This window comes from Kogia breviceps, chromosome 6, assembly GCF_026419965.1.
Source record: "Kogia breviceps isolate mKogBre1 chromosome 6, mKogBre1 haplotype 1, whole genome shotgun sequence".
NCBI classification, from domain to species: Eukaryota; Metazoa; Chordata; class Mammalia; order Artiodactyla; family Physeteridae; genus Kogia; species Kogia breviceps.
The window spans coordinates 44,914,589-44,929,875 of record NC_081315.1 but is presented as its reverse complement, the minus strand read 5'-3'; the positions used below and the strand labels follow the sequence as shown (position 1 = coordinate 44,929,875).

Below are 15,287 nucleotides of genomic sequence, written 5' to 3'. Positions count from 1 at the left end.
GTCGAATGAAAGTGATGAGAGTGGACACCTTGTCTTGTTCCTGATCTTAGAGGAAATGTTTTCAGCTTTTCACCATTGAGTATGATGTAAGCTGTGGGTTTAGCATATATGGCCTGTATTATGTTGAGGTAGGTTCCCTCTATGCCCACTTTCTAGAGAGTTTTTATCATAAATGTGTGTTGAATTTTGTCAAAAGCTTTTTCTGCATCTATTGAGATGATCATATGGTTTTTATTCTTCAATTTGTTAATGTGGTGTATCACACTGATTAATTTGCAGATATTGAAAAATCCTTGCATTCCTGAGATAAATCCCACTTGATCATGGTGTATGATCCTTTTAATGTATTCTTGGATTTGGTTTTCTAGTATTTTGTTGAGAATTTGTGCTTCTATGTTCATCAGTGTTATTGGCCTGTAATTTTCTTTTTTTGTGGTATCTTTCTCTGGGTTTGGTATCAGGGTGATGGTGGACTCATAGAGTGAGTTTGGGAGTATGCCTTCCTCTTCAATGTTTTGGAATACAGTAAGTCCCCTACATATGAATGAGTTCTGTTCCGAGAGTGCATTCATAAGTCCAGTTCATTCGTAAGTCCAACAAAGTTAGACTAGGTACCCAACTAACACAATTGGCTATATATTACTGTACTGTAATAGGTTTATAATAACTTTTCACACAAATAATGCATAAAAGACAAACAAACAAAAAATAAAGAATACTTTTGTTTTTTTGGCTGTGTTGGGTCTTTGTTGCTGCACGCAGGCTTTCTCTAGTAGCAGTGAGTGGGGGCTAGTCTTCGTCGTGGTGCATGGGCTTCTCATTGCAGTGGCTTCTCGTTGCAGAGCACAGGCTCTAGGTGCGCAGGCTTCAGTGGTTGCAGCACATGGGCTCTGTAGTTGTGGCCTTCAGGCCCTAGAGCATGCGGGCTTCGGTAGTTGTGGAACATGGGCTCAGTAGTTGTGGCGCGCAGGCTCAGTAGTTGTGGTGCACGAGCTTAGTTGCTCCATGGCATGTGGGTTCTTCCCAGACCAGGGATCAAATCCATGTCCCCTGCATTGGCAGGCATATTCTTAACGACTGTGCCTCCGCAGTGGAAGGGAAGTCCCAAGAAAACAATTTTAATCTTACAGTATAGTACCTTGAAAAGTACAGTACAGTACCAGCTACTTCACTGCTGCTTTTACACCTGCTTCTGGACATCCTGGACTTGAAATAAAGATACTGTACTACTGTACTCTATACAGTACTGTACAGTAAAGTACAAAAAAGCACACCACTTGTAGAGGATGCACACATGTGACAATGTACGCCAGATACATGAACTAACTCATGTGATTGGACATGCGAATGCATGTTCGCATCTTTGAAAGTTTGCAACTTGAAGGTTTATATGTAGGGGACTTACTGTAGTTTCAGAAGGATAGGTGTTAACTCTTCTCTGAATGTTTGAGAGAATTCATCTGTGGAGTCATATAGTCCTGGACTTTTTTGGGGAGCGGGGTGCTGCATTGGGTCTTCATTGCTGTGCACAGCCTTTCTCTAGTTGCAGCTAGAGATTTGGGCTACTCTTTGTTGCGTTGTGTGGACTTCTCATTGCAGTGGCTTCTCTTGCACAGCACTGGCTCTAGGCATGTAGGCTTCAGTAGTTGCAGCATGCAGGCTCAGTAGTTGCAGCACACAGGCCCTAGAGCATGTGGGCTTCAGTAGTTGTGGTGTGTGGGCTCAGTGGTTGTGGTTCGCAGCCTCCAGGGCGCGTAGCCTCAGTAGTTATGTCACACGGGCTTAGTTGCTCCGCGGCATGTGGGATCTTCCCGGACGAGGGATTGAACCTGTGTCTCCTGCATTGGCAGGCAGATTCTTAACCACTGTGCCACCAGGGAGGTCCCTGGACTTTTGTTTGTTGGAAGTTTTTAAATCACAGTTTCAATTTCAGTACTTGTGATTGGTCTGTTCATATTTTCTATTTCTTCCTGGTTCGGTCTTGGATGATTATACCTTTCTAAGAAATTGTCCATGTCTTCTAGGTTGCCCATTTTATTGGCGTGTAGTTGCTTGTAGTAGTCTCTTATGATCCTTTGTATTTATGTGGTGTTAGTTGTAACTTCTCCTTTTTCATTTCTAATTTTATTGATTTGAGCCCTCTTCCTTTTTTTCTTGATGAGTCTGGCTAAAGGCTTATCAGTTTTGTTTATCTTTCCAAAGAAACAACTTTTAGTTTTATTGATCTTTGCTATTGTTTTCTTCATCTCTATTTCATTTATTTCTGCTCTGATCTTTATGATTTCTTTCCTTCTACTAACTTTGGGTTTTGTTCGTTCTTCTTTCTTTAGTTGCTTTAGGTGTAAGTTTAGGTTGTTTGAGATTTTTTTGTTTCCTGAGGTAACATTGTGTTGGTATAAATTTCCCTCTTAGAACTTCTTTTGCTGCGTCCCACAGGTTTTGGATCTTTGTGTTTTTGTTTTATCTGTAGGTATTTTTTGATTTCCTCTGATTTCTTCAGTGATCCATTGGTTGTTTAGTAATATGTGGTTTAGCTTCCCTGAGTTTGTGTTTTTTACAGTTTCTTTTTATTGTAGTTGATTTCTAATCTCATAGCACTGTGGTCGGAAAAGATGCTTGATATGATTTCAATTTTCTTAAATTTACTTAGGCTTCCTTTGTGGACCAGCATGTGCTCTGTCCTGGAGAATGTTCCATGTGCACTTGAGAAGAATGTGTATTCTGCTGCTTTCGGATGGAATGCTCTATAAATATTAATTAAGTCCATCTGGTCTAATGTGTCATTTAAGGCCTGTGTTTCCTTATTGATTTTTCGTCTGGATGATCTGCCCATTGATATAAGTGGGATGCTAAAGTCCCCACTATTATTGTGTTACTGTCAATTTCTCCTGTTATGGCTGTTAGCATTTGCTTTATATATTGAGGTGCTCCTATGTTGGGTGTATATATATTTACAATTGTTATCTTCTTCTTGAATTGATCCCTTGATCATTGTGTAGTGCCCTTCTGTCTCTTGTAACAATCTTTATTTTAAAGTGTATTTTCTCTGACATATTACTACTCCAGCTTTCTTTTGCTTTCCATTTGTATGGAATACCTTTTTTCATCCCCTCACTTTCAGTCTGTATGTGTCCCTAGATCTGAAGTGGGTCTCTTGTAGGCAGGGTATATATGGGTCTTGTTTTTGTATCCATTCAGCCAGTCAGTGTCTTTTGGTTGGAGCATTTAATCCAATTACATTTAAGGTAATTATTGATATGTATGTTCTTATTACCATTTTGTTAATGGTTTTGTATTTGTTTTTTTAGGTCTTTTTTCTTCCCCTCTTCTGTTCTTTTCTCTTGTGATTTGATGACTATGTTTAGAGTTGTATTTAGATTGCTTTTTCTTTTTTGTATGTGTATCTATTGTAGATTTTTGGTCTCTGGTTATCATGAGGTTTTTATATAGCAGTCTATATATGTATTTATTTATATGATTGCTTTAAGTTGCTGGTCTCTTAATTGCAAATACATTTCCAGTATCCTGCATTTGTACTCTTCTCTCCTCATGATTCCTGGTTTTGACTTCATATTTGTGTATGGATGATTTCCTACCTTTACTATGTTTGTCTTTACTGGTGAGCTTTGTCATTGGTAATTTTCTTGGTTCTAGTTGTGGTCTTTTCTTTTTCATCTAGAGAAGTACCTTTAGCATTTCTTGTAAAGCTGGTTTTGTGGTGCTGGATTCTCTTTGCTTTTGCTTGTCTGTAAAGCTTTTTTTTTTTTTTTTTTAATTTGGCTGCGTTGGGTCTTAATTGTGGCATGCGGGATCTTGGTTGCTGCATGCAGGATCTTTCGTTGCAGCATGTGGGCTCTTCATTGTGGTGTGTGGACTTCTCTCTAGTTGTCACACATGGGCTCTAGAGTGCACAGGCTCAGTGGTTGCAGCACACGGTCTCTCTAGCTGTGTAAAGCTTTTGATTTCTCTGACAAATCTGAACAAGAGCCTTGCTGGGTAGGGCATTGTTGTTTGTAGGTTTTTCCCTTTCATCACTTTAAATGTATCATGCCACTCCCTTCTGGCCTGCAGAATTTCTGGTGAAAAAAACAGCTGATAACCTTATCGGGATTCCCTTGTATGTTATTTGCTTTTCCCTTGTTGCTTTTAACATTTTCTTTTTGTCTTTAATTTTTGTCAGTTTGATTAATATGTATCTCAGAGTGTTCCTCCTTGGGTTTATCCTGTATGTAACTCTCAGGGCTTCCTGGACTTGAGTGAGTTTTTCCTTTCCCATGTTAGGGAAATTTTCAGTTATTATCTCTTGAAATATTTTCTCAGGCCCTTTCTCTCTCTCTTCTCCTTCTGGGACCCCTAAATGTGAAAGTTGGTGCACTTAATGTTGTCCCAGATGTCTCTTAGACTATCCTCATTTCTTTTCATTCTTCTTTCTTTATTCTGTTCTCTAGCAGTGTTTTCCATCATTTTGTGTTCCAGCTCACTTATTTTTTCTTCTGCCTCATTTATTCTGCTATTGATTCCTTCTATTGTATTTTAAATTTTAGTTATTGTATTGTTCACCTCTGTTTGTTCTTTATTGATTTATTTTTAAATTTTATTTATTTATTGGCTGCATTGGGTCTTTGTTGCTGCGTGCGGGCTTTCTCTAGTTGCAGCGAGGGGTGTATTCTTTGTTGCAGTGCACCAGCTTCTCATTGTGGCTTCTCTTGTTGCAGAGCAAGGGCTCTGGGCATGCAGCCTTCAGTATTTGCATCACGTGTTCTCAGTAGTTACAGCACGAAGGCCCTAGTGTGTGCAGGCGTCAGTAGTTGCAGTGCATGGGCACGGGCTCAGTAGTTGTGGTGCACAGGCTCTGTGGCTCGCAGGCTTCGGTAGTTGTGGTGCACAGGCTCAGTATTTGTGGCTCACAAGCTCTAGAGTGCAAGCTCAGTAGTTGTGGCACACAGGCTTAGTTGCTCTGCAGCATGTGGGATCTCCCCAGGCCAGGGATTGAACCTGTGTCACCTGCATTGGTAGGCAGATTCTTAACCACTTTGCCCTGAGGGAATTTCCTCTGTTTGTTCTTTAAATCTTCTAACTCTTTGTTAAACATTTCTTATATCTTTTGGTCTGTGCCTCCATTCTTTTTCTGAGACCTTGGATCATCTTTACTGTCATTATTCTGAATTCTTTTTCAGGCAGATTGCCTATCTCCACTTCACTTAGCTGTTCTTCTGAGGTTTTGTCTGGTTCCTTTGTCTGGAACATATTTCTCTGCCATCTCATTTTGTCAAACTTTCTGTGTTTGCGGTCTCTGTTCCTCAGGCTGCAGGATTGTAGTTCTTGGTTCTGGTGTCTGTCCCCTGGTTGGTGAGGTTGGTTCAGGGGCTTGTGCAGGCTTCCTGGTGGGAGGGACTGGCGCCTGCCTACTGGTGTATGGAGCTGGGTCTTGTCCTTCTGGTGGGCAGGGCCATGTCAAGGGGTCTGTTTATAGGCAGCCGTTGGCTCAGGACAGCTTTAGACAACTTGTCTGCTGATGGGTGGGGCTGTGTTCCCACCCTGTTGGTTGTTTGGCCTGAGTTGTCCCAGCACTAGAGCCTGCAAGCTGTTGGGTGGGGCCAGGTTTTGGTGCCGAGGTGGTGACCTCCAGGAGAGCACATGCTGATGAATATTCCCTGGGGCCTCCGCCACCAGTGTCCTTGCCCCCACAGTTGACCACAGCCGACCCCTGCCTCCCCAGGAGTCCTTCCAAGACCTGTAGTTACATCTGGCTCAGGCTCCTGTGGAGTCACTGCTTTGCTTGGGTCCCAGTGTACGTGACACCTTGTTTGCTCCCTCCAAGAGTGGAGTCTCTATTTCCCTCAGTCCTGTGGAGCTCCAGCACTCAAGCCCTGCTGGCCTTCAAAGCCAAATGCTCTGGGGACTTCTCCTCCCCATGCCAGAACCCCAGGCTAGGGAGCCTAACATGGGGCTCAGAACTCTCACTCCTGTGGGAGAACCTCTGTGATATAATTATTTTCCAGTTTGAGGGTTGCCCAACCAGCAGATATAGCATTTGATTATATCGTGAAAGCGCCCCTCCTACCATCTGGTTTTGGCTTCCTCTTTGTCTTTCAATGTAGAATATCTTTTTTGGTAGGTTCCCATCTTTTTTTGTCGATGGTTGTTCAGCAGTTGGTTGTGATTTTGGTGTTTTCGTGAGAAGAGGTGAGCTAAAGTCCTTCTACTCTCCCATCTTGTCTCCTGAGGGACAATGATTCTGAGGGAACTTGATGCTCTGGGACACATCCCTGTTCCCCTTCAAGTTGTGCCAGGATGGGTAGGGTTGTTTATGGGCTGGGGTCTACATGGCAGGGCCTCAGCTCTATGACCTGCCTCAAAACCCAGAAATAGCTACCATTCCTTTCCTTGTTTTCTTTCATTCCTCGGAAGACACACTGATTCATTACTCTGGAACTGTCCCTAGACACTGGGTGGGAGACCCAGAAAGACCCCTTTCTCAGTGCCCAACACAGGTTCGACCAATGGGGCTGCAAAATGCACTGCAGCTACAATCCTAAATATATTCTTAAATTTTGGAAACTACCTATCCCTGATAGTACATCACTTAATTATCTGGTCTATAACTGATAAATCACACACCTTATTCTCTAACTTTGACCTAGAAAATGCACTGGAGGATTCTGTGTTTTTTAAAATGTCAGTCTTAAAACAGAACTACTTATGTCACATTTGATTCCTATGTCCAAGAAAAGAGTCACAACTTCCTAAGTAATCAAAATTCATGAGAAGAACTAAAGAAAACTTGGCTAGTTTATACTGTAAAATTGTTAACTGATTTTCACGCACAGAGTACACTCATTGGGATAAGTGGACATGTCGCTTCCACACACAGGGCTGAAGTCCCTGGGACATCCTGGTAATTTATACTGATTGCAATCTGGCTGGAAAAGAGAAAGGAAGACAGAAATTGGAGAATACCTTGAGACTTTCTCATCACAAAACAGCTGAGAGGAGGACAAACACCCACATTTTCCTAGATTTCCTAGAAACAGCCTACAGAAAGATTTCTATTTTCCACACACAAAAAAGGTTTTTCTAATGCAAAAATCAGATGCAGTGTTGAAGCAATGGGTCAGTACCTGCTATGTAAGAAAAGGACCTCAGAGGAAGGTTCTGTCTGGCTGATGTTTAAATGAAAGTCCAAGACATGTCACCGAACCTACTTTACTATCCTCCAGCTTCATAAATTGTTCTTCACTACCATCTCCATGAGAATGTCGTATTACATTCCACCTAATCCCTGGGCATAATGCCCAGACACACTCGGGAATCCTGTCTGGACTTTTAAGATACTGGCATTTAAACGACAGCATTAAAGAAAGCAGTAGGTTCAGAATTAGATCTCAGGGGTTGTTATGAGTTTAATTGTGTCCACCCAGAAAGATATGTTAAAGTTCTAACCCCAAGTACCTCAGAATGTGACCATATATGGAAATAGGGTCTTTATATAGGTAATCAACTTAAGGTTAGTAGAATTGGCCCTAATCCAATATGACTGGTGTCCTTATCAAAAGGGAAATATGGACACAGAGTCACACACAGAGGGAAGATCACGTGAAGACACCAAGAGAATGCCATTAACTAGCCAAGGAATGCCTGAGGCTACCAGATACTAGGACAGAGGAATAGAACAGATTCTCCCTCGGAAGGAAGCAACCCTGCCAACACCTTGAGTTTGGACTTCTAGCCGTGAGAACTGTGAGACAGTGCATTACCGTTGTGTAAGATATCCAGTTTCTGGCTTTATTACGGCAGCCCTAAGAAACCGATATGGGGTCATGGAACTCAACCCTCAGATTCAATGGAATCGAGACCAGAGATGTAACATGTCTTATGCATAGCCACTAGTCCCTAGCAGGGCCAGGACTAGAAATGGTCACAATGGTCACACTATGATGTGCAGAGTCCCACTTTAATAATGGGTTAAATATATGGCCTGCTGTATTTCTGTTTGTGTGTGTATATTTTAGTAGTGATTACCATTCCTCACTTCAGAGTAAGTCACACTGTTTAACATTCTTAATAAATGGACTACACATTTCTACTGATATCTGGATTTATAGAGTTAAGCAGGGGTGGCCATGGGCCAAACTCTAAAGTAAAGAACTTGTTTTACCCTTTCCATCCTCCATTCAGCCCTCTGTCTCCATTTAGGAGCCTGATGTGTTCTTGCTGCCCCAGCTTCATTAAGATGTTGCCTTCCAGGGCTTCCACAGGAGAGTAGATGCCCTCTTATCCAATGAGATTGGGACAAGTGGTAATTGCTCACTTAATTGAAAAAGTCAATTAACAGGGAAACAATAACAAAAAATACCTTTTCTCTGAAAACAGATGCCAATCTTTTGATGTAAGACAATGACAAAGCACATGGCCAGCTGTAATGCTACCTACACTAAGATAACCTCCCTTGCAGCTAGGTATGACCATATGATCAAGGCCAGGCTGATGGGATACAAGTGGAATTATTGTATAGTAGCTTCTGGGAACCTCCTTTAAAAGAAAGTTGGTACCTGTCCTCTGCTTCCCCCATTTCTTATTCTCCTTTGTCCATTCCTCCATCCTGCTCCTGGGTGCATGGAGTGCTACTTTTTATCTTACAGACCAGGAGGCCAAAGGCCACATCCTAAGATGGCAGCTCTGCGAGCTGTTATTTTGAGTCGTTGTTTCTTGCAGCTGAATCTAATTCTACCTGACATAAGACATAAGACTTTTCCTATGACTGTTTCAATTAATTAGAGTTCTTTGCACTATCACTGCAAAAATCATATGCATAATAAATCATCTATGATTTCCTGTTTTGGTTTCTTTAAAAATGGGATTTCTCAACCCCCATTCATATTTTGGACCAGATAATTCTTTGTTGTGTGAGGCTGCCCTGTGCATTGTAGGAAGTTTAGTAGCATCTCTGTTCTCTATCCACTAGATGCCAGTAACAACTCCCCAGTTAGACAATCAAAATGACAGTCTAAATATCTCCTGGTGGGTAAAACTACCCATTTTAAATATTGTGAAAATTTAAAGACACGTTACAACAAGGTAATGTACAATTAAAAAACGATTCCTCAGTTATTTACCATTGTTTTACCTACACCTAATTCAAGAGCAATTTTTTTGTTTTTAGCATTTTGTCTTTTAGCAAGTCTTTCAAAAGCATTTGACACAGTTCTCATATAAATGGCTTATCTCTTTACACTCATGTTTATGCTGTCTTTACATTTTTAATTAAAATAAGACTGGAGACTCACATAACAGGCCTGTGAACACACACACTTGAGTCTTGGTAAGAATACAGCTCCACTGATGGAAATATTTGACTTTACAAAAGAGTAATCATACAAGACAGTAGTCTATCTACAACCAGTGAGTGTGTGATCTGCTGTGGAAACTGTTCAGAGAGAAAGGAGAGGGTCGTATGTGAGTTGCTTAAATGGAAGATGCCAGAGTGAGTTTTTGCTGTTATTATCACAATTTTTCTGAAAGAAAATCAAACCCAAGAAAACTGAGTCATCTGAGCAAAAGTATTATTGGGCACCCATGAAGTGCTGAAGATTGGGCACCAAATAACAACACATCATCCTTGACCACAAAATATACAGTTTACTGGAGGGAGACAGACAATTACAATTCAGTGCTCTGATGGGCTAGTGAAGAGCACTGGATCTGGAGTCAGAATGCCTCGGTTGGAACCACAGTTCCACCATTTCCATGTGACCTTGACCAGGGGGATAATAATGGTACCTACTTTTAGTGCTATAAAGGATTAAGTGAGTTATTCTCTACCAATAATTTAGAACACTGGTATCTAATAATTCACTGTTGAAGGAAACCAGGCTATGTTAGCCCCAAAATATGGCTCTTTGATATAAAAATTATTTTGAGCTAAAGGCAGTTAAGGTGCAACTCTCTCTCCCTTCCCCTTTTCTGCCTAAAGGCAGGATATAAATTCTCCTTTACTGGAGATGACTCTGGAGTCTTATCAGTCCAGAGATGGGACCTGAGGAATCTGCAAACAAACCTTACCCCATTAGTTTCCTCCCATTATTTATCTTCCCACTGTTTGCCGCCCTTGGAAGCCTGAAACCATTTTCCTTTGTCCTGTCATTTATCTACAAACTTATTGCTCTCTGGTAAAGATGCTATATAAGGCAGATTTCTAAGCCATCTCTTTGAATTACTCATCTCTTGAGTGCTCCCATGTGTATGCACAATGCACTTGTTATTAAATGTTTATTTTTCTCTTGTTAACCTGTCCTTTGTTATAGGGGCCCCAGCTAAGAACTTAGAAGGGTAGAGGAAAGATTTTTTTCCTCCCCTACACTAGCATGGTGGTGATGATAATGCAGTGTAGTTTGAATGGAAGCACAGAGAAAGTGCACTTATGTCTGCTTTGGAGGAAGAAAACAGGGTGGGAAAGTTTCCTGGAAAAGGTCTGTACTAAATTGAATACTCAAAGTTACCTAACCCACTGAGGTCAATACCCTCATATGTAAAATAATAATATCTATCTATCTTACAAGGTCATTGTGAGAAATGAGAGACTGCATATACAAATGGACAGTGTCAGACCAGATATTAAGAATTCTGACCCACAACCTTAGCAAGCTGCCCAGGAAACCAACACATTATTTAGAATAACCAGTCCAGGAAGTCAGTCTGCTAGAGTCAGACACGTAAGAAATCATATAGCTATCTGTAGTGACATCCAGGGAGCCAAACAGTAAGCTCTGTAACAGTTGGTCCCAAATGGCCAGGACTTGATTAGGGAAACTGATAGTTTCCTAAATTTTGTCCCTGCTTCCAACTTAGGCCCAGTCAGAGAAAGCTGAATATGTCCTTCTAACAATTCACATAGGATGCCTGCTTCTAGTTACCCACCTACAGTTTCGCCATGCCAATAATATGCCTTAATCAGGGCATACCTGATGCTTTCCCTTTTTCCCACTGTAAAGCCTTCCTACTCTCTGCCTTTGAGTCTCAGCCAAAATGACGCAAGTGACATGGCTAACTCAACTTGCTACATCAAGCTCTGAATAACTAGCTTTTATTATTAACCTTTTTAAAAAATTGAAGTATAGTTATTTACAATGTGTTAGTTTCAGGTGTACAGCAAAGTGATTCATATATATATATATATATATATTCCTTTTCAGATTCTTTTCCATTATAGGTCACTACAAGACATTGAATGTAGTTCCCCATGCTACACAGCAGGTCCTTGTTGTTTATCTATTTTACATATAGTATTGTGCATATGTTAATCCCAAACTCCTAATTTTTCCTTTCCTCCCCCTCCCCCTTGGCAACCGTAAGTCTGTTCTCTGTCTGAGTCTGTTTCTGTTTCATAGGTAGGTTCATTTGTATCATATTTTAGATTCCACATTTAAGTGATATATGATATTTGTCTTTCTCTGTCTTACTTCACTTAGTATGATAATCTCTAGGTCCGTCCATGTTGCTGCAAATGGCATTATTTCGTTCTTTTTTATAGCTGAGTAGTAGTATTCCATTGTATATATGTACCACATCTTTATCCATTCATCTGTCGATGGACACTTAGGTTGCTTCCATGTCTTGGCTACTGTAAATAGTGCTGCTGTGAGTACTGGGATGCATGTTGAATAAGTAGCTTTTGCTAGTTATTTGGTTGGTCTTCCTTTACTTCCACAGAATTTAATTTGTTAATATACATAAAATGCCTAGTATAGGGTGTAACTATTAGGCTTAGGATCCTCTAAATCATCAAAGGGAACATTAAAGGAAAGAAAGCCCTGAGGTATCCAAGGCCTGAGCTATTTTTAACCAACCTATACATTGTGATCTGTATCAAAAAGCCTGCCTGAGAATCTGGTTTCTAAAGAAGCAGTCCACTGTTTCAAAAGTGACAGGTCAGACCTGAAAACCAGCACCCAACCCAAACTGTTGTCAGCTTCACGTATCAGTAGAAACGATACAAGTGGTTTCTTACTGTTCTGTATTCTGAATGTTGACCAAATTGAGCATTCAAAGAGGCTGCAAGAAGAAAACAGACATTTTAAAGGATGTAATAAAGGGCAGTTCTTCTTCATAGGGTTTTTTAAAATCCAGCTTGTGATTTATACAGGCCACACCTTCTCCTTTTCTCTCCCACGTCCAGCTTTTGAAGAACTCCTAAGAAGTATGTTCAGTTGTGTTCTGGCACCTCTCCTAGCAGGCACACAGAGAACATTTGGTACCAGCTCCGTAACTGACCACCCTAATAAGTTTGCTGGAGAAAGGAATTTGGAGCTACATAACAAAATGAGAGAAGAGGCCCTGATTCCATCCTCAGATATGTTTGCAGGGTTGGTGATATCTGCCCCACCCCCTGCCCCAGCCGATTCCTGAGGAGCCAATGCAAGTTCAGGGATCAGAGAGAACTTCCCCTGAGCCTCAGCTGGAGAATGCTTTCCCAGCCCTTGGAATAACAGCAGTAGAGGCCGTGTCCCAAGGTCCACCTACTGCTCCTTGAGGGGGCTCCCGAGACAAGCATGATGGAGCTTCAGCTGAGACAGAACTTTGGGCAGCTACAGTCCCCCCAGAATGGGTCGCTATTATCTAGCAGGACATTCAGAGCCAGCAGAAAGTGAACCCACAGCCCCCACTGAATGACATCTACCTCAGTGATAGGCTTGCCAAGAGATGCAAGCTCCGGGCTGATATACAAAAGCCACTGCAGGAAGACCCTAACTATGGCACCCCGCGCTTCCCTAATGCTCACAGGACCTTTGCTGATGATCTCTACTCTTTGCTCCATGGCCCTCCATCATCAGGGGACCATTTTGCCCCTCTTCCTTCACAGAATTTAGTATTTAAGAAATGAAAAGTCAGATTTTCCTGGCTAAAAAACCCCAAAAGTCAGAGAAGTAATTCAGTAACTCACAGTATTCTTTTCCTCTGTGGCTCACAGTAATAAACACAAAACTTAACACTAGGGGTTACCATTTTTAACTCCATTTTAAATGGGCATCAAGTTTGGCTGGACTAAGGCCCCTTTCTCATGAGCTCCCGAGTGCCCGGCGCACTTGGCATTCACAATTCCTGATTCCTGTACATCTCCAGCTGAGGATCCGTAGGGCCCCTGGTACATAAAAACCCAACTGCCGATCTTGGGCTCCAGGAAATCTGCTTTAAGGGAGAAAGAGCAGACAGCAGGGTCACTAAGAAAATGCTGGGAACGAAGCCCAAGCAAGAACTAAGGGGGTTGCTGGCTTCACAATGCCAGCCCCGCACATGCCCAAGTTCGTGTCCCTAGACAACAGCTGGGCGGGCCTGGAACCGCCAGTAACGGGTGCATGGAGGGGCGCCAAGGCCGCCCGGACCCCGGCAGGGGCAGTCGCCGGCGAGACCCCCTCTCGGTAACTCCTCTGCCGGTCCTCCGCGGAGCAGGCCCACAGATGAGCGTTACCTGCCGAGTCCCAGCAGAGCAGGAGCAACAGCCCCAAGCGAAGTGCCTCGAGCGCCATCCTCCCTCCGCGGCCGGTGGTCGGGTCCCTGCGCTCCAGCGCCCACGCGACACGGAGAGCGCCCTCGGGTCGGACACGCGACAGGGTGGGGTGAAGGAGGGGCGGGGAAGAGGAGGAAGAGCGGAGCAGGTAGGAGGAGGGGGGAGGGGCAGGAAACGACGCATGGGGGAGGGGGAGGGGAAGGCAGAGGAGGGGTGGTGGTTAGCCTCCAACCTCCCTACCCTTGCCCCAGTCCCACTCCTACTCCACTGAGAATGGGAGCAAGCAATTAAGGGGACCATGTCCCCTGCAGCAAACAAAAACCTTGTAAGAGCCGTGGATAAGCTTGTGGACTCTTGTCAGTCAACCCCAGTTTATTCAGCATCTTCTCTATCCCAGGAACTGTTTTCGGGGATGAACTTAACAAAGGCGTCCCTGCTGTCTGGAAGCTTTCCAGTGTAGGTGTTGGGGGAGAGGTAACAGAGGGAACTCCAAAACAAGTGAATAGAATAATTTCTAAAATTAGGTGCTAGAGAGTTGGGAGAGGGGAGGAGAAGACTTTCCATTGGGAGGTCAGGAAAGGCCTTTCAGAGGTGGCATTTAAGCTGAAAGCTGAAGGATGAGACAGAAGCCTGGTGAGGACCTTGAGGACAGATATTCCAGGCTCAAGAAAAAGCAAGTGCCGAGATGTGGACAAGGCCAAGAACGTGTATGGTAATGTAGGCCATGATAAGGGGTTTGGATTTGTTCCTGTTGCAGTGGGAAGCCAGTGGAGGATTTTAAGCAGGGGCATGGCCCTGATATGACTTATGTCTTAAGAGATTGGATGAAGAATGGAGGAGATAGCTAAGAGCTGAGGCAGGGGAACAAATTAGGTGGCATTTACAGTAAAGGATGATGGCAGCTGGAATTAATGGATAATAGGGGACTGGTGAGAAGTAGATTCAGGATGTCTTTTGGAGGTGGAACCAACTGGAGTGAGGAGAAGAACCAAGGTTGCTTCCTGGGATTTTGTCCTGAGCCGGTGGATGTGTGGTGATGCCATTTCTGTGATGAAGAACATTTGGAGAGGATGCCTATTAGACCTCGAAGTTGGAATCACAAATTTGGAGCTGGATATATACCTCAATAAAAAAATAAAACAATTATATGCATGTATCATTAAAAATATTTTAATTGAGGTATAGTTGATGTACAATGTTATATAAGTTTCAGGTATACAGCATAGTGATTCACAATTTTTAAAGGTTATAGTTATTATAAAGTATTGACTATATTACTTGTGTGGTATGATATATCTTTATAGCTTATTCATTTATTTATTAAAAAAATTTTATTTTTGCGTCTTCGGCACTGCATGCGGGCTTTCTCTAGTGGTGAGTGGGGGCTACTCTTCGTTGCGGTGAACAGGCTTCTCATTGCAGTGGCTCTTCTTGTTGCGGAGCATGGGCTCTAGGCACACAGGCTTCTGTAGTTGTGGCACACGGGCTCAGTAATTGTGGCTCACAGGCTCTAGAGTGCAGGCTCAGTAGTTGTGGCACACGGGCTTAGTTGCTCCATGACGTGTGGGATCATCCCGGACCAGGGCTCGAACCCGTGTTCCCTGCATTGGCAGGTGGATTCTTAACCACTGCGCTACCAGGGAAGTCCCACTTATTCATTTTATATGCAGTAGTTTGTACCTCTTAATTCCCTAACCCTATCTTGCCTCTTCCCTCCTCCTCCTCTCCACTGGTAACCACTAGTTTGTTCTCCATATCTGTGAGTCTGTTTCTTTTTTGTTAT

The 15,287-nt window shown here is 42.7% G+C and overlaps 1 protein-coding gene across 7 annotated transcripts in view; it reads left to right on the top strand.

Annotated features, from left to right (window-relative positions):
- The window catches only part of LOC131758722 (RE1-silencing transcription factor-like), a 161,613-nt gene that overhangs the window by 36,363 nt on the left and 109,963 nt on the right, over positions 1 to 15,287 (top strand). The gene's annotated exons all lie outside the window — the stretch shown is intronic.